This window comes from Tursiops truncatus, chromosome 4 (assembly GCF_011762595.2).
Source record: "Tursiops truncatus isolate mTurTru1 chromosome 4, mTurTru1.mat.Y, whole genome shotgun sequence".
NCBI lineage: Eukaryota > Metazoa > Chordata > Mammalia > Artiodactyla > Delphinidae > Tursiops > Tursiops truncatus.
Window position 1 is genome coordinate 46,225,870 of NC_047037.1, and position 20,050 is coordinate 46,245,919.

The 20,050-nt window shown below is 38.6% G+C and overlaps 1 long non-coding RNA gene across 1 annotated transcript in view; it reads right to left on the minus strand.

Annotated features, from left to right (window-relative positions):
- The window catches only part of LOC141278550 (uncharacterized), a 36,311-nt gene extending 17,101 nt beyond the window's left edge, over positions 1-19,210 (minus strand). Inside the window, exon 1 of the long non-coding RNA XR_012331375.1 lies at positions 18,967-19,210. This is a non-coding gene — a long non-coding RNA (uncharacterized lncRNA). The remainder of the gene's footprint in view (positions 1-18,966) is intronic.
- Positions 19,211-20,050: the final 840 nt, after the last annotated feature.

Here is a 20,050-nt window from a genome sequence, read left to right on the forward strand (position 1 = left end):
GGGCCTCTCTTTAAAGAGGCATAAGTACAAAACATTCGCTACTGTCAGCAATTTAAATTCATACCACATTTCTGTAATTAAAGTATTTTTAAAATTTCTATTTAGTGTTTTATTTGCTGACAATTTTCAGGTTAAAATGTGGATGCTGAAGACAGATTATAATTATTTAGATTCTACTAAGATACCAGTTTAAAATAGCAGAATTCTTCTAGCCTTGCTATATGCTTTATCATAGAATGTGACTTTTCCAATACTGCAAATATACCTTTATATTTGAGAACAAGAAGGAAACATATTTTGAAGTTAAAACATTTGAAATGAAAAGGATGAAACTAAGAGAGATTTATTTGAAAAAGTCAAAGATATAAGGCGGGAAATTTGGCCAATTTTGTTTGTAGTTCTTCAAAGGTATTTTTCAGGCTGGTTGCAGTTGCGAGAGGATTGATTAATCACGCTGAGTGGCTTTATATTCCTGTATTGAAATGGATGGGTGCTAGGCATAAACACAAGATAGGATATAAAGGGCCAGTCCACTACTATAATTAATTTTTTTGTTTTTTTTTTTGCGGTGCGCGGGCCTCTCACTGTTGTGGCCTCTCCTGTTGCGGAGCACAGGCTCCGGACGCGCAGGCTCAGCGGCCATGGCTCACGGGCCCAGCCGCTCCGCGGCATGTGGGATCTTCCCGGACCGGGGCACGAACCCATGTCCCCTGCATCGGCAGGCGGACTCTCAACCACTGCGCCACCAGGGAAGCCCTACTATCATTAATTTTAATTGAAACCTCTGGGTGACCTCCAATTTCACATTTAAAACTAAAATATGTTTGGTGTTTACCATGTGCCACACAATAGTATAAGGATTTTAGAAGAGAGTAGTTTGCATTTTTCTCCTAATCAAAATGGAAGAGACAGACTGAGATATTAGTGCATTTATTCCCCATGGTAGCTCTATGCAAGAAGCATTTTATTATCATTTCTGTTTCAGAGATGAGAAGATGGAGGCAAAAGAGCAATTAAATAAATGGCTTGAGATCAGTGTATGTGTAGGTGATGGGACTCAAATGAAGAGCCCATGATATGAATGTTATTCTGCCTCTTAGTCTTAGACTTAATGATCCTATGAATTCGTCTTTGTGGTTGACAGCACTGTTTCTGGTCCCACAAAGCTCTTGTCATCTGTCTTGTTAGAGAACCCATAGTTTAACTGGACAATGCAAATTCTCTTGCCTCTGGGTTTTAAAATGACTCCTGGCCAACAGGAATATCTTCTTAGATTTGAAAAGATGTTTTAGGTTTTTAACACGTTATAAATCATAGTTAGTGCCATTTGTCAGAAATATTTTATCGCCTAAAAGTGCACTTGCCACTGATTCACATGCTTTATAGAGCCTATTTAAAATTGAGGATCTTCTGTCGCTTTTAACTCTTTCTAAAAAGAAAACGGCAAAATGGTGATTGAAAAATCATCAGCTGGCTAAGTTCCGATGGTGATATAGTCCATCTTGAGGAAGCACTCACAAGTTTCTGAAATTTCTGCAGCTGTTCATTCAAAGATTCAGGGAGATAGTGCACAAAATAGCAAACAAAGGCACTGCAGCCTGCAGGAGAATTGGGATTTCATTGTGTGTGTCAAAAGTAAATGAATTCAAGAATAACCACTTGAAAAGGAATTCTCCCTTAATGTCTTTGGTGCAAAAATGTGCTCAGATTGTACTGGCTCTGAAGAGTGACTCAAAGAGGTAAATTACTTTCTAGCTACTAGCTTTCAATTGCTACGGGCTCAAAGTGCTAGCTAACCTTGTAAAAGTGGAGCAGAGAAAAGAGTAGTTTGCATCCTAATCAAAATGGAAGAGACAGACCGAGTGAGATCCCATAGTGGCACCAAGATTTCTGATGGCAGAAGTTTATAAATAGGCATAAACAGACCATTGCAAGCCTCAACAAGAACCACTTAAATGTCCTGTATACATTTTTCAAGCAATTTTTCTTTGGAATAAGAGGTCTAGGAAATGGTTTTGATGTGTGAAAACTGATGTTTATAGAGAGTAAACTGTTTTCTTTGAAGGCTTTTCAAGTATGTATTCAGCAGCTGTGTAATTATGTAAATTTGCCTGGGATAGTTAGAGCAGTTAGAAACCAGTACTAATGAAATAATGGGGCATGGGTTCAACCATGGTCTGGGCCAGTGTGTTTTAGCCAGAGAAGCCTTTAGCATAGCCCAGGAAGCATCTCTGAGACTACCCTGCGACCTGGTGGACTCCTTTGGCCACAAGAGGATTGAGGACATAAAAATCAAACCCCTTTCCCAGGAAACCTACCCCCCAGACTGCATGGTGGTTGCATCCTTTGTATCTCAGTGGGTAGAACTGAATAAAATATATGGTCTGGAAGAGAGCTGTGCTGTGAATCTGAACACAGTAGAATGTGCATGGCGTAAACAATGCAGGACATCTTTATAATGTGATTTCATTGAATGAGTTTAGGAAATCTGTGACTTCACTCACAAAATCACTCCAAAGGATTGCACACTTCTTGAATTGCCTCTACCTTGTCCCCATCTGTAAAATGGAGCTACTACTGCCAGTTTCAGGGTTGTTGAAGAATTAAATAAGGTAATGTGTGGGTAGCACCCACTTCAATGCCTGGCAGATACTAAGTATCCAATAAATGTTGCCATTATTATTATTTTCAGGAATCTCCAACAAATACCAGTATTAACTAGATACCACAAACACTACTTTGAAGCATTGATATGAATCAGTTAAAACAAGAATCACCATTTATATACAGAACATTAATACCTGGATTTTATGGATCTCAGGAATTTTATATGCCTTACTGTATTGTAGCAGATAGCACAGGCTTTAGTGAAGAATTCTCTCACCATTACTGTAATCTGATTCATACCAGATGTTGAGGAGTCAAGAAGTAGGTGCATATAACATGCAATGCTTGTATGAAAATGTGTTAGAAAGTTAGGAAGCATTCAGAGATGAACTCCAGTAAATACAAAAATGCATTTCAGGAACCTAGTAGAAGCTGTTGGGCAGATTGACTGAAAGAGAGGGCAACAGCAATGGAGAGTAGATAGACCAGCAACGGGATACATCTTCTTGTGCACAATGTTATTTTGTTTGTTTGTTTGTTTGTTTTGTGGGGGAGGTGATGGGTGATAACAGCAGTCCATTCAAAAGAGCATGTACATAATAGTAGGGGACTTTAACACGCCACTTTCACCAATGGACAGATCATCCAAAATGAAAATAAATAAGGAAACGCTAGCTTTAGCAGACACATTAGACCAGATAGACTTAATTCATATTTATAGGACATTGAATCTAAAAACAACAGAATACATTTTTTTCTCACGTGCCCATGGAATATTCCCCAGAATAGATCATATCTTGGGTCACAAATCAAGCCTTGGTAAATTTAAGAAAACTGAAATCATATCAAGTATCTTTCCTGACCACAATGCTATGAGAGTAGATTTCAATTACAGGAAAAAAAACAGTAAAAAATACAAACACATAGAGGCTAAACAATACACTACTGAATAACCAAGAGATCACTGAAGAAATCAAAGAGGAAATCAAGAAATACCTAGAAACAAATGACAATAAAAACACGACAACCCAAAACCTATGGGATGCAGCAAAAGCAGTTCTAAGAGGGAAGTTTATAGCAATACAATCCTACTTCAAGAAACAAGAAAAATCTCAGATAAACAACCTAACCTGACACCTACAACAATTAGAGAAAGAAAAACAAAAAAAACCCAAAGTTAGCAGAAGGAGAGAAACCATAAATATCAGATCAGAAATAAATGAAAAAGAAATGAAGGAAACAGTAGCAAAGATCAATAAAACTAAAAGCTAGTTCTTTGAGAAGATAAACAAAATTGATAAAGCATTAGCCAGACTCATCAAGAAAAAAGAGGAGTGGACTCAAATCAACAGAATTAGAAATGGAAAAGGAGAAGTAACAATTGACACTACAGAAATACAAAGAGAGACTATTACAAGCAACTATATGCCAGTAAAATGGACAACCTGGAAGAAATAGACAAATTCTTAGAAATGCACAAACTTCCAAGACTGATCCAGGAAGAAATAGAAAATATGAACAGACCAATCACGAGCACTGAAGTTGAAACTGTGATTAAAAATCTTCCAACAGACAAAAGCCCAGGACCAGATGGCTTCACAGGTGAATTCTATCAAACATTTAGAGAAGAGCTAACACCTATTCTTCTCAAACCTTTCCAAAATACAGCAGAGGGATGAATACTCTCAAACGCATTCTATGAGGCCACCATCACCCTGATAACAAAATCAGACAAAGGTGTCACAAAAAAATAAAGCTACAGACCAATATCTCTGATGAAAATAGATGCAAAAATCCTCAACAAAATATTAGTAAACAGAATCCAACAGCACATTAAAAAGGTCATACACCATGATCAAGTGGGGTTTATCCCAGGAATGCAAGGATTCTTCAATATACGAAAATCAATCAATGTGATAACTCCATCTTAACAAACTGAAGGATAAAAACCATATGATAATCTCAAGAGATGCAGAAAAAGCTTTTGACAAAATTCAACACCCGTTTATGATAAAAACTCTCCAGAAAGTGGGCATAGAGGAAACCTACCTCAACATAATAAAGGCCATATATGACAAACCCACAGCCAACATCATTCTCAGTGGTGAAAACCTGAAACCATTTCCTCTAAGAGCAGGGACAAGACAAGGTTGTCCACTCTCACCACTATTATTCAAAATAGTTTTGGAAGTTTTAGCCACAGAAGTCAGAGAAGAAAAAGAAATAAAAGGAATCCAAATCAGAAAAGAAGAAGTAAAACTGTCACTGTTTGCAGATGACATGATACTATACATAGAGAATCCTGAAGATGCTACCAGAAAACTACTAGAGCTAATCAATGAATTTGATGAAGTTGTAGGATACAAAATTAATGCACAGAAATCTCTTGCATTCCTATACTCTAACGACGAAAAATCTGAAAGAGAAATTAAGGAAACAATCCCATTTACCATTGCAACAAAAAGAATAAAATACCTAGGAATAAACTTTCCTAAGGAGACAAAAGGCCTGTATGCAGAAAAGTATAAGACACTGATGTAGGAAATTAAAGATGATACAAACAGATGGAGAGATATACCATGTTCTTGGATTGGAAGAATCAACATTGTGAAAATGACTATATTGCCCAAAGCAATCTACAGATTCAATGCAATCCCATCAAACTACCAATGCATTTTTCACAGAACTAGAACATAAAATTTCACAATTTTTATGGAAACACAAAAGACCCTGAATAGCCAATGCAATCTTGAGAAAGAAAAACGGAGCTGGAGGAATCAGGCTCCTGGACTTCAGGCAATACTACGAAGCTCCAGTAATCAAGACAGTATGGTACTGGCACGAAAACAGAAATATAGATCAAGCAGAAATATAGATCTATGGAACAGGATAGAAAGCCCAAAGATAAACCCATGCACATATGTCCACCTTATCTTTGACAAAGGAGGCAAGAATGTACAATGGAGAAAAGACAACGTCTACAATAAGTGGTGCTGGGAAAACTGGCAGCTACATGTAGAAGAATGAAATTAGGACACTTCCTAACACCATTCACAAAAATAAACTCAAAATGGATTAAAGACCTAAATGTAAAGCCAGATACTATAAAACTCTTAGAGGAAAACAGGCAAAACACTCCATGACATAAATCACAGCAAGATCCTTTTTGACCCACCTCCTAGAGAAAAGGAAATAAAAACAAAAATAAACAAACGGGACCTCGTGAAACTTAAAAGCTTTTACACAGCGAAGGAAACCATAAACAAGGTGAAAAGACAACCCTAAAAATGGGAGAAAATATTTGCAAATGAAACAACTGAGAAAGGGTTAATCTCCAAAATATACAAGCAGCTCATGCAGCTCAATATCAAAAAAACCCCCAGCCCAATCCAAAATTGGGCAGAAGACCTAAATAGACATTTCTCCAAAGAAGATATACAGATTGCTAACAAACACACGAAAGGATGCTCAACATCACTAATCATTAGAGAAATGCAAATGAAAACCACAATGAGGTATCACCTCACACTGATCAGAATGGCCGTCATCAAAAAATCTACATACAATAAATGCTGGAGAGTGTGTGGAGAAAAGGGCACCCTCTTGCACTGTTGGTGGGAATGTAAATTGATAACAGGCGCTATGGAGAACAATATGGAGGTTCCTTAAAAAACTAAAATAGAACTAGTGTATGACCCTGCAATCCCACCACTGGGCATATACCCTGAGAAAACCATAATTGAAAAAGAGACATGTAGTACAATGTTCACGGCAGCACTATTTATAATAGCCAGGATATGGAAGCAACCTATGTGTCCATCAATAGATGAATAGATAAAGAAGATGTGGTACATATATATAATGGAATATTACTCAGCCATAAAAAGAAACGAAATCGAGTTATTTGTAGTGAGGTGGATGGACCTAGAGTCTGTCATAGAGAATGAAGTAAGTCAGAAAGAGAAAAAGAAATACTGTATGCTAACACATATATATGAAATCTAAAAAAGATAAAAATGGTTCCAGTGAACCTAGGGGCAGGACAGGAATAAAGACAAAAAGGTAGAGGTTGGACTTGAGGACACGGGGAGGGGGAAGGGTAAGCTGGGTCGAAGTGAAAGAGTAACATTGACATATATACACTACCAAATGTAAAATAGATAGCTAGTGGGAAGCAACCGCAATGCACAGGGAGATCAGCTCGGTGCTTTGTGTCCACCTAGAGGGGTGGGATAGGGAGGAACGGAGGGAGGTTCAAGAGGGAGGGGATATGGGGATATATGTATACATATAGCTGATTCATTTTGTTATACAGCACAAACTAACACAACATTGTAAAGCAATTATACTCCAATAAAGATGTTAAAAAAAAAAAAAAGAAAGAAAAAGCATGTGTTTAGAAGTTCTAAGCCCGAGCTCTGTTTCTGCTATAAAGTCTTTGTATTTTCCTTGGGAAAGTGACTTGATTTCCCAGGCATGATCATCCTCCTTCATACAAGGAAGAAATTAAGCTTGATTTCTAAGTTTTCTTTCTGTTCTCACATTCTGTGGAGTCTATGGATCTGAGAGAGGCAGGCAATAATGCAGGCAATTTGCTGTGTCCAAATCAGCAACCTTCATGAGACCCCACCCTAAGTAAACCTAAGTCATTGACGCACTGGTGATCACAATGATAAACATTTGTGTTTTCAAATTGCAAAACCAGGGGTGAGGAAGTAGCTGCTTGACACTGCTGAGAACATCTGAAGCTTTGGGGTTGAATAGGATTTAGTATTTATTTGGTTCACTAAGGGGAAAAAAAAAAGGTAGCTTTGTTGATTTGCTGGAAAGAACTGAGAATGACAGAAACCAAGGAAGATGGAGGAAGAGGGGGAAGAAGGAAATCAGTAGATAGTGGCCCCAAAGGAGGAATAAAGGTAGGGAGCAGAAGTGTGGGAAGGAAGCAGAGCTGGTCAGGAAAGGGTAGAATTGGGTACTCTTTCCTTCCTGCTTCCTCTCCCAATAGCAGATTTAATACCACTTATAGTATTGTTTCCCACTGAGTCCACATTTGGCTTCAGAATCCTTCTGAACACAGAATTCCACAAAGTTACTATCAACAGGATGAGCACATTAAAAAGAAATTGCATTTTGGGATTAGGGAATGAGTGCAAGTTTGTAAGTTGTAAGAGTTTCAGGCCTTAGTCCCAATTTTTCTATGGAATTCACTTCAGTTTCATCAACTCACTATTATTTTTCTGCCCTCTCAAATCCTATAGCATTTCCTGTCTGTCAGTTATTTGGCACTTCCCCCCTTCTGTAGTCTGTAGATTATTTGTGGTCTGAGTCTTGTCCTTCCAACTGGATATAAACTCTTTAAGCCTGAGATCATGTCTTCCATGTCTTTGCTCTCCTCACAGTATATACTTGACACTTTAAAGTTCATGGTTTATTTGTGAGTGTATCTTCGCTGAAGAAAATGATGTACCCAATTTTAGTAAAGTTTTTATAAACAGTTGAAGTAAAAGTTTTAGCACCAAACTGAAATGATCTAGAATGTGTATTTCATTAACTATTCTGAACAATGGGCATGACATTACAAAATGCTGAGAACAGACTAACCAACGGAGACACATGCTCATTTGTTGAATGTTAAGACATCTACAGGTTTCCGGAAGAGGCACATTTGAGTGCTGGCTATGATTCCAGTTAGTGACAGAGAAGACTTGATCTCAGCTTGCTGGAATCCCAGTAAAGGTGTACTCTGATTTCCTTCTGTGCTGCTGGAATTTTCCAGTTGCTGAATTTGATGGAGAAAACTATCCCCACAATATTATGGCATGAGCTTTTTTTTAAATGTTGAGCCTTCTTTTTAAATTTATTTATTTATTTATTTATTGGCTGTGTTGGGTCTTCGTTTCTATGCGAGGGCTTTCTTTAGTTGTGGCAAGCGGGGGCCACTCTTCATCGCGGTGCGCGGGCCTCTCACTGTCGTGGCCTCTCGTTGCGGAGCACAGGCTCCAGATGCGCAGGCTCAGTAGTTGTGGCTCACGGGCTTAGTTGCTCCGCGGCATGTGGGATCCTCCCAGACCAGGGCTTGAACCTGTGTCCCCTGCATTGGCAGGCAGATTCTCAACCACTGCGCCACCAGGGAAGCCCCTGGCATGAGCTTTTTAAATGACAGAGGGTCTTCTTCCTCATTAGTGCAGATGAGACACTAATAACTGATATATTGAACTCTTAATATTTGCCAGGCGTTGTTTAAAACACTTTCCATGTAAACTGCATATTCGATCTTTGCCACGTCTCAGTGAAGTATCAATAAATACTCATTATTGCTTCTTCAACCTGAAGTGCAGAGTGGTTATGTAGCTTGCCCAAGGTCACATAGTAACCTCGTAAGTAGGAAAGCCTGGGTTAGAGGCAGCCTGGCCCCAGAGTCCAAGCTCTTCACTCATACGCTCTGTCTCTTCAGGTGAGTTCAAGCCCCAGAGGACTTGTCTTTGATTGACTTCATTAGCTAATCGACATTAGCTAATATTCTCTGCTCCTCTCAATGTGGTGAAGAGAAGGCAACAGTGAATAAGCAAGTTACTTTCTGTAAGGTGAGCATCCGTATAAAGACTGCTTCATCTTTTAATTTGGGGCAATAGAGTCACGTGGTTAAAACAGTGTCCTGAAATTAGACTGTATGAGTTTTTAGTGAGTTCTGCAGGTTTCCAGTCGGTGACTTGGGAAGAGTTATTTATCCTCTTGACCTTAGTGTCTTCATCCATAACATGGAAAAAGAGAAACAGTTCTTACCTGACAGAATTACTGAATGAGTAGATGCAAGAACCTATATAAATTACTTGATACTGTTCCTGACATGTAGCAAACGCCCAATAAATGCCGCCATCATCATCATCATTGTCATCTCATTGCCATCATCACTGATTTGGCAGAAGGGTAGCTGTGCTACAATGTCTGGCAGCCAGCCACATTCTTTGTTTGCCCTTTTGTGAAAGGGACAAGTCTGTCATAGAGTCACCTGATTGAGTGGCCTTTTTCTAGACCCGATTGTCTTCATAGGACAACCAACTGCATGTATATCTATATCTACAAGTACATATTGCATAGAGTGAATTATTAATGACCCAGTGATGATCCTGAGTAGTGAAGAAGGTATTACCTAATGTTCACTCTGTGTCTTATATGTAAGAAGCACAATTCATGGTATATTTTAGAAGTATTTCTATTAAAATTATATTTAAGGTATGAAAGCTTAGACTTACCTATTTAGAAATCTTTTTTTTAACCTAGAATGGTTCATTCTCAAAGAATTCCAAGTAACACCCATTTTACTTTCCATCTTAATGTACTACCATTTTACATTCAAATCTAGTATAGATTATCAGTTAGATCACAAAAAAATACCCAGGAAGGCAGGGGGGCGTGATTTAATCCCACAGCTACTTGTGACTGAGTAAGAAGTACTGTGACAATCCTTTGGTAGGGGTGGGGCGGCGGAGGATGGGTTGGGGGGTGGGATGGAGCTGTCAGCCCCAGATGCGCCCTGCTGGGGAGGGAGATTCAGTTTCCCTGAGTGCCTGTCTTCGTGCTTATCACCTGTGTAACCTTAGGGAGGTGACTTAACCTTTCTCAGCCTGTTTTGTCTCGTATAAAATGGGGACTGTAAATTCCACCTTGTACGATTAAAATGAGAATTATGTTGTGTGCAAAACACCTGATACATGAGAGGTTGCATACTCAACAAATATTTCCAGAGCACCAGCTCTATAGCATGTGCTGCCATTCAAAAACGGGGCTATTCCTATGATTTAGAGTGAACGTGCTGTGCACCATGTTGTTAAAACACAACCCTCCCATTGCCAAGAAAGGAAATTTAAAAGACTGTCCATATTTTGGAGCCTGTGCAGTGGAAGAGAGGTGTGTCTCCTTAAAATGCCTATACTCGTATGTATCTAAGTTTTGGTAAATAGGTATAGAAATAGCCAAAATTACTGAGATGCATGGACTTTAAAGCCTCAGCTTTGAAAAACTGTTAGTATGGAGGGAGAAGTTTCAGGACTGGTGATACAAATCACCCTGACATGAAGGAACCAATATGAACACAGGACTTGTTCCAATATGGGGATTCAGAAGAGCACCAGCAGGTAATAACTGACCAAATGTCAATAGGTGAATAGGGATCAGAGCAGATTCCGGGCTCAAGTGTTTTCCCTGCACTTGTCCTCCTTAATGAAGTGAGGCTGTCATTCCACAATGAACTCTGGTAGTTTCTCTGGGAGGCCTTCCCTGGCCTTCCTATCTAAAATTTCACCTCCCACTCGTGTTCACTTCCTGTCTCCTGCTCAACTTCATTTTTCTCGTTAGCATTTAACACTGTCTAATATACTGTATACCTTGTTTATTTATTTATTTATTTATTTATTTATTTATTTATTTGCGGTACGCGGGCCTCTCACTGTTGTGGCCTCTCCCGTTGCGGAGCACAGGCTCCGGACGCACAGGCTCAGTGGCCATGGCTCACGGGCCCAGCCGCTCCACGGCATGTGGGATCTTCCCGGACCGGGGCACGAACCCGCGTGCCCTGCATCAGCAGGCCGACTCTCAACCACTGCGCCACCAGGGAAGCCCCCTGTACCTTGTTTATTGACCGTTTAACCCACCAGATGGAAACTTCTTTAAGGATAGAATTTTTGTCTGTTGTGTTCACTGTTCACACCCTAGTGCCTAGAATACTACCTTGCACCTAGGAAGCACTCAGTGAATGTTTGTTGATTGAGCCTCATTATGGTTTATATTTGAATAATTTTTAATGATTGTGGGTGTATGTTCCACTTAAGTAGTGTTGATTGTCCATCACCTAGTATTGATTTGGTTATTTTCAGTCAGTCTGTTCTTACAAAGCTCTTTTGGGAATTACTAAGGAGAAATATGTTCACTGATGGATCAAAACCTGATATTCATAGTTAAGGGCCCTGAGTCCAGAGTAGGCAGAACAGACAAAGGCCCCTCCCATGGAATGGCATCTAAAGAAAGCAGCACTATCTACATACCTTGATGACATATACACAGTAACAAATCATATACATTTCAGAGGGTGAAGAAATATGAAAAGCAACTTGTAAAGTCATAGGATATCCCCAAATAGGTAAGAGAATGATCATTAGATATAAAGTTTGTCATCGAGTATTTTAAGGCTGGTGACATTCTGTTTATGCCACTAAATCCTTAGGACTCACAATACCCATGATGGCAGAAGAATGTGAAGCAGACAGTGGTGTGGGACTGATGTAGGTCAACCTGATGACCATGAACTGTTTCTCTCTGTCACTTTCTTATATGACATTAAATTATTTTCAATTGTGCTGAAAGTATTTTAAATAACATTGCCGATATTTCCCAGGAAAGATACTTCTTTCTTTCCTAATATGTGGTTAAGAGCAAAAAGGTAAATATTTTTATATCAAGGGACATATGCCTTTGATTTTGAGAATTTTTTTAATGTAAAAATTCAGTAAACAGCCACTGTGGTAGGCAGAGTAATGGCTCCCCCAAAATGATTACTTCCTAATCTCTAGAACCTGTGAATATGTTACCTTAAGTGGTAAACGGGACTGTGCAAATGTAATTAAGGTTAAGGACTTTGAGATGGGGAGGTTATCCTGGACTGTCTAGGTGGGTGTGATCTAATCACAAGAATCTTTACAAGTGGAGAACTTTTCCCAGCTGTGGTCAGAGGGAACAATATGAAGCCGCTGTGCTGCTGGCTTTGAAAATGGAGGGAAGGGGCCACAAGCCAAGGAATCCAGGTGGTCTCTAGAAGCTGGAGAAAGCAAAGGAACAAATTTTCCTTTAGAGCCCCCAGAAGGAGCCCCACCCTGCGGACAACATCACTCTAGCCCAGTGAGACCCATGTAGGATTTCTGACCTACAGATCTATAAGATCATAAATTTGAACTGTTTTAAGCCACTGTTTGTGGTGATTTATTATAGCAGCAATAGCAAATTAATGCATTCACTAATTGTTGAATAAACCATACTTATAACAAGGTTGTAGTCATATTTATTTGTCTCTATTTTTATTTTAAAACTTTTAGTCATAGAAATAAAGCAACTGTTGTTGCACTTGTGCAAGTAAACATATTACTTAGTACAGAAAAATTTCACTTCCTCGCTAATAATACTAATAATTAGTATGTCAAATACTAATTAAAAGGATTATATTAAAGTACTTTTGGGGTACTCTTGTACCATCACAATTTAAAAATCAGATGGTTTTGAAATACTTGAACTGTGACAGATTATTTTAAAGTCACTTAGAACATATTTCTTTTGAATTGTTAGTTCAGATGATGTGAGAGCACTTTGATATTGTTTTAGTATGTACATTTCAGTGTTTGACAAGATGACTTTTTTGCATTGTGAACTATGTCCTGTTTACATATTCTGGAGTTAATTTTTCATGAGTGGTAAATGGTCAGATAACATGAGATTTTGCAAGTGAAATCTGAAACTACATCTACAGATTGAACATAATGTGTATTAGATCAAATGGCTCGACACAAGTAAGCAATGCATTAGCACCAATTCGGTATCCTCACGATCCAACTGCATTCTTTTGCGTGGGTAGTATTTATAGTAGTTTAATTCATAGTATTCTTTAGCTCTGAGTTTTGTTTAATCTAAGAAGGCTAGTGAAGTTAATTATGTTGTCTAGAACTGGGAAAAGAAACCCACCAACAACCACTAAGATTGCTGCTAATGTTGATATGATTGAATTCATAGTAGAGGCAGCTGGATTTAATTATCAGCTTGCAGTGTTGTGGTTTTGGCAGCAATTGCTGAGGAACGGATAATGCAAGTAGCCTTCAAAGCCACTCACATTAGAGATAAAAACCTTGTCATTCAGGCAGACAGCTGACTGAACAAGTATTAAAATGAACAAAGATTTCCCAAGGGAGGTTGCAGACTAAGGTTTGGTTTTGTCTCCTTGGCTTCAATTCAAATATGTCAGAGACACAGGATCTTATTCTTTCTAACTTAATAAAACGTTAGCCATTCTTAACATGAGGGGTGAGTTGGGGGAGAGTTTGAGGGTAGAGGCATTGTGACAATTACAGAAATCCTTAGTTAGCTAATAACTCCATGAGCCTTATTCGGCTCATGTATGGGAGAAATGTAGAAAAGAATCCTTAGGTTCTAATTATCTTAGTAGCAATGTCTAAGTCCCAACTTAAATTCTGTCACAGCTATGACAGAGCTGGCTAAGAGCAACAGTGGCTACTGGCAGCAGAAATTCAATATTTTCCCTCTAAATCAGGGTTTCTCAAGAGAAGCACTATTGACATTTTGGGGCCAGATGATTTTTTGTTGTGGGGGACTGTCCTGCTCTCCTGTGTCTTGTAGGATGTTTAGCAACATCCCTGGTTCCTATGCATCGAATGCCAGTAGCACCCTCCCCTGGCTGTGAAGACCAAAACTGTCTCCAAATATTGCCAAAAGTGCCCTGGAGAGCAAAATCGTCCCCTGTTAAGAACCACTGCCATACATCTATGAGAGGAATATAGGTCAGTTACTTTTGGAAGGTATTACAGGTTTTACACACACACACACACACACACACACACACACACACACACACACACACACACACACACACCAGACCGCTATATATTAGCTCTGTTTGCTTTTATAAGTAATATCCTTATGATACTCTAGACAGAGCTTTCAGAAGCATAACGTCTCTCAACGTAAATTCTATATGGTGCTGCTTCTCCACACAGCAGTACTTCATACTCTAGGAAGCAGCCCTTTAGCTACATAAGATATGAAACAGCGGGAGGCAATAAGGAACGAATGAATCTTTAATGAATAGTTTTTAATAGAAGTCGCATTGTTTTAATAATAGGGAAGATAACATGTTATTAGTCCTGGCAATTAATTAAGGAATTCTTGCCAAGATAATTGATAATCATTTTCTTAATTTCTTTATGTGATTCAATAAATACATTTTGCTTTTTTTTTTTCAGTGTGATAACATTAGCTGACTGAATCACAGCTCCCTTTGCGTGTAGCTTAGTTACTAGATTGAGGTTCAAAAATGTTGAGGTAATTTGTCCTGCACTGTGTTGATGAATAAATCAAAAGAATAATTAAAATAAAAGGATTGCTCGTTTTTTAAAAGCATGATTCAAAAGAAAGGCCCTCTTAAACCCTATGTGGATGATTTTACTTGTTTTTGGTTATATTTGTAATCCCGGTTCATCTCAAAGCCCATACCTAAAGAACATAGAACTCAGATCTGGGATAGTTTACATGCAGGAGAGAGAACCCAGAAATCTGAGTTCTGTCCTTGGCTTTCTTACCTGTCTGACCTTGAGCAGCCTGGAATTTATTCTTCCTGTTTTCTTAGGTCTAAAGGAAGATAACCCCTCTCTCCCCAACCAACCATCCATAAAGTGTTCTAGGGATTAATTAGAGAAGTCATTTGAAGTGTTTTGCAAGCCTAGAAGAAAAGCACTCTCTGTAACAGCAGATATTACTCAGGGTTTCTCTTTCTCTTCCTCTCTGCCAGGCAGCTCTGCTTCCCCTGTCTACTCTCAGCTATACATTTAGCAGTTGGGGGTTGATGAAACTGTTACTCACACTCTCTTTCCCAGCTTGCATCAAAGGAACAGTATTAGATTTCATTTTGCTGAGAGATTTAAACCCTACCTTGTCTGACAGACTTTCAATTCACCTCTTAAATGCATTCCAAAGGCCCCAGTCACAGTATCAACAAAGTTGAAAACAGCAACTTTATTTCTTAGTCACCTCGAATAAAAATGATGCCATTTATTTTTAGCAAGTTTGGAATATTCTGATACAAACACTATCAGTTCTGATGTACTTCAGTAATGGGAATAGTATCTGTGCTATTTTTTTTGTGTGGAAAACTTATTTCTAACAGTTTCCTTTTTTTGGTAAATCTAATTGCTTTTGGTTCACCAGGAATTCATGGGCAATTGCTTTTCTCACTATTACAAATCTATTGCAAGTGGAGCTTTTATATTCAGGGTTGCTGACCTGAATCTGTTTCCTTCACAGTAATCTTGTGCTATTTCCAAGTTTAGGAAAACTGACGGAGTTTGAAGAGACAATATTCATCCATCAGACTGTGGGTGCTACTTTTGCATCCTTTACACATAATTGTCAAAAAATCCTATTAATACCCAACCACAGGCCAATGCATGAAAATATAATCGGAATGTTGCAGAGATGATTCAGAGTCAAACAGGAACCCTCATTTTTGACCCCAATTTACTGCTATCCCACACAAATTAAGTATTCTCAATTTCTGAAGAAATTATCTATATCAGACATGTAGACTCATGATCCAGAGGTTATAGGAAATGTCACTTTATATTAAAAAGGGGCCTACCTCATACCTGGCTTTGTGCTTTACTCCTTGCATTAATAATGTTGTCTTTTCAGCCTTTAATTCTGCTTTTCAATCCTGGGGGACACGTATTTTAATTTTTTATTGGTTGTGGTACAGTTTCAGCAGATTCATAGGAAGGCCTTCCCATATGCTTACTGATCTATTCAACCTGCAGCAAGATGTAAATGCTTCCGTGTGTGTGTGTGTGTGTGTGTGTGTGTGTGTGTGTTTGATGAGAAAGAAGGAAGTGGTAACAGTTGATTTCAACTGAAGGAGTACATTTGTGTCCTTATTTAAAGTGGATATAAATCAGAATATTTTTATGCACTTAGCCATATTTTTTCCTCTTATTAGGCCTTGGCCTTTGAAATTTGATGGCAAAATGGATTAGGCAGTTGAAAATAATAAAGGAGAAGTCAGTCTATCCATGAATTAATCTATATGATAAAATCCACTAAAACTCAAAACTTTATAAGGTAAAGCTTTAATAAAAAATAATGGTTCCCTATATAGTCAACTGGTTTCCACCATTTAGATGACTGCCTGGACTGACAGCATTTAGTAGATAGGGCACTGTGCATGCATAGGCATGTGGTCTTAATTTTTACTCCCTAAAATCTTTATGTGTAACTATTTTTATTTTTTTTATGCACACTTAGGTTTTTTCTATATTTTAGTTATTGTAAATAATGCTGCAATGAACATGAGGCTGCTTATATCTTTTTGAATGTTTTTGTTTTCTTTGATTAAGTGCCCAGAAATGGAATAGGTGTATCATACAATAGTTCTATTTTTAATCTTTTTTTGGAACCTCTATACTGTTTTCCATAGTGGCTGCACCAATTTACATTTCCACCAACAGTGCACAAAGATTCCCTTTTCTCCACATCCTTGTCAACACTTGTTATTTCTTATCTTTTTGACAACAGCCATCCTAACAGGTGTGAGTTGATATCTCATTGTGGTTTTTATTTGCATTTCCCTGTTGATTAATGGTGTTGAGCTCTTTTATGTTCCTGCTGGCCATATTTATGTTTTCTTTAGAAAAATGTCTATTCAGATCTTCTACCCATTTTTTAATTGGGTTGTTTGATGTTGAATTGCATGAGTTCTTTGTTTATTTTATGTGTAACTATTTTTAAATTTAAATGTTTAAGAATAAAATATACCTAGAGTTTTGAAAAAACCTCTAAAAGCCTAGAAGTTTGAGAAAAGCAGAAAATATATGTATGACAGCTTGCCCTTTGAGAAATGACCGTGGGCCTTTCAAATAAGTATTTGTAAGGCCTGGCTCTTTAGGTGAGGACTGCTTTGTTGATCAACAGCCCAGTAGACTGAGCTTGTCCAAGGAGTTCCATCTTGAATCCAGGTATAAATCACCTGGTGGGGCAGTAAACAAGCATAGATACTGTGGTACAAGTATTTATATCTGAATTCTAGCATTTATTCCTCACCTAGGCTACAGTGTATTCTGGCAAAAGGTGTCTCTGCTCCCTTTGTTGCCCCAGGGCATCACACTACTCGATGATAATTATGTTAGAATTGTCCAAAAAGGTTTTTTTGAGCAGATTTGAATCACATTTTCTATTGGAATCTTAATGATTTTTTAAAAATCTGAAATGTTACTTTTCATGTCTATAAGTGGAGGAACTAACTAAAAAGGTTTGTGTCATTAAATAAAAGTTAGCGGTATTTTCCCTTCCCAGACATCCCTAAAACTTATTTGTGCAATATGTTTTGATATCCAACGTAGTGCTTTATTTATTGAGCACTAGCTCTTAATTTATTCTTACATCATTTTAACTAAAGTTTGTTGCCTCTTAGTAGTGTGGGAATGATGGTACACCCGTAATAAGTTCTTTGAAGGTAGGGAATGTATGGTATTCAGAATTTTCTTAGGCGCCAAAATTTTACAAACTGAAACAATCTTTAAGGCCCATTTCCCCTACGCCTGGTTTTTTAAAGAGGACTGGACATGACCCAAACTCAGCTCCCTATCTGCCTCCTGAACTTACTACTCCCAGGGGGCTTCCCCTTCTCCTTGATGGTGACAACTTTCAGTTGCTCAGGCCGAACATCTGGATGGCAGCCTTGACTTCACTGTTTCTTTTACATCTCGTGCCCAATCTTTGAAAAATATCCTTTTGATTCTATGTTCAAATTATGTCCAGACCCATCACTCTTCTCCACCTCCACTGCTACTACCCTCATCCAAACTACCGTCATCTTTTGCTTTGATTATTGTAGTGGCCTCCTAACTGGCTCCCTGCTTCCACCTTTGCTCTCCTTTCTCTTCTTACAAAGGAGCTGGAGGGAGCCTGGTGAAAGCATAGCCAGAGCCTGCTACTCCTTTGATCAAACGCTGTAGTGGCTCCCCACTGCCCCACCGCATATGAGACTCTATGTGATCTGCCCCCACCACCCTTTTTCTCTCTCTGAACTCTCCTCTCCGCTGACTTTCTTTCCTCTCCCCTTTTGGACCACACTGGCCTCATTGCTGTTCTTCACATAAGCCAGGCATGTCCCTGCCTCAGGCTGAGCAGTGGCACTTGCATCTACCTCTGTTGCTCCTACACTCTTCTCTTAGATATTCGAATGATGGGCTCCCCCATCTAATGCCTCCTTCCCATCAGGGTGCCTTGACTATCTTAAAAATCACAGCTGTTTCCCCAGCACTCTCCATCCTCCTTACTCTGCTTAATTTCTTTTTCTCTCTGGCGCTTGCCACTGACTAGCAGACTCTACAATTTACTTATTTTATATTTTCGGTTGTCACTTACCAGAATGCTGTATGAAAGCAGGGAGGATTTTTGTTGGTTTTGTTCAGTGTCATATTCCCAGTCTGAACAGTGCTTGGCACACAGCATATAATAATAATATGCATTGCATATAAAAATAATAATATAATAATATGCATAGCATATAAAAATAATAATCACTCATTTACTTACCGCTTACTGTGGATAAATTTTCACTTTCATTATTTAACTTGATTCTCCTCTGCACTGAGGACCGTTTGACGTAAGAAGAGTTCGGTCTTGACTCTGAGTGGACTTTGAACAGTTAGTGAGAAACGAGAGGCATTCAGGCAGCAGAAAGAGAGTTTGAAAGACACTGAGAAGTGAGAGAGCGGAGTGTAAAGATTTGGGGATGAAGGGCTGTAAGAATGTAGGACAGGAAATGGGAGAACAACGTTCGAAGGTTAACAGCAAACAGCTTCTCAAGGCACTTGTATATCAGGCCAAGGTGCCCGGATTTATCACGTAGGCAGCGGTGAATCATTAAAAGATTACACAGGAGTTGACTTGCTCAGATTAGCATTTTGGGAAAGAAAAATCACTGCAATGTACATGCTTTAGAAAAAGTGTGAACTCCTCAGACGTATAGATGAAAATAGAGAACAGTTTTTCTCACAACATAATTATCATGAAACAGTACCCTGGAAAGGTTTATAACTTAAATAAATTTGGATCAAAGTTACAGATACGGCTACATTTGCACATCTGAGCATGAACAAGGGCTTGTGTAACCTATGTAAAATAAATGCCTTTGGACCCTACCACAGTTTTAGGAATTTTAAGAACTGATGTGATGTTCCTGGGTTACCATCACAACAGGCTAGTTACTACTGCACTTCATTATCATTGAACGAGCTTTGATATTATTTGCAGCTAAAGGGCAAATGATAACTTTCCTTTTAATTAGCAGCATTTTCAATTACTTTTCATTCTACATTTGTAAAGAAAAACAGACTAAAAGTTTTCGGCATGAAATCCACTCGCTTTGTGAAAGCAAAGACTTTTCTTAGTGGCAGAAAAATAGCCCCTAGAGGAAGAAATTTTATTTTGGAGGAAGTGTTAGAGGATGGTATTTTAGAGATAGTATGTGGGTGGCCAGCAGGGATTGCATTTTTCCAGGTAAAGAGAGCTTCTAGCAGGTGGACAGTCTCTGGAAACGGCCACATGTTCAATTAAAATGTTTTAGCGAATTTAGTGAGAGTTGGGTAGTTTTGCATCTTTATCTCAACTTCCAGCA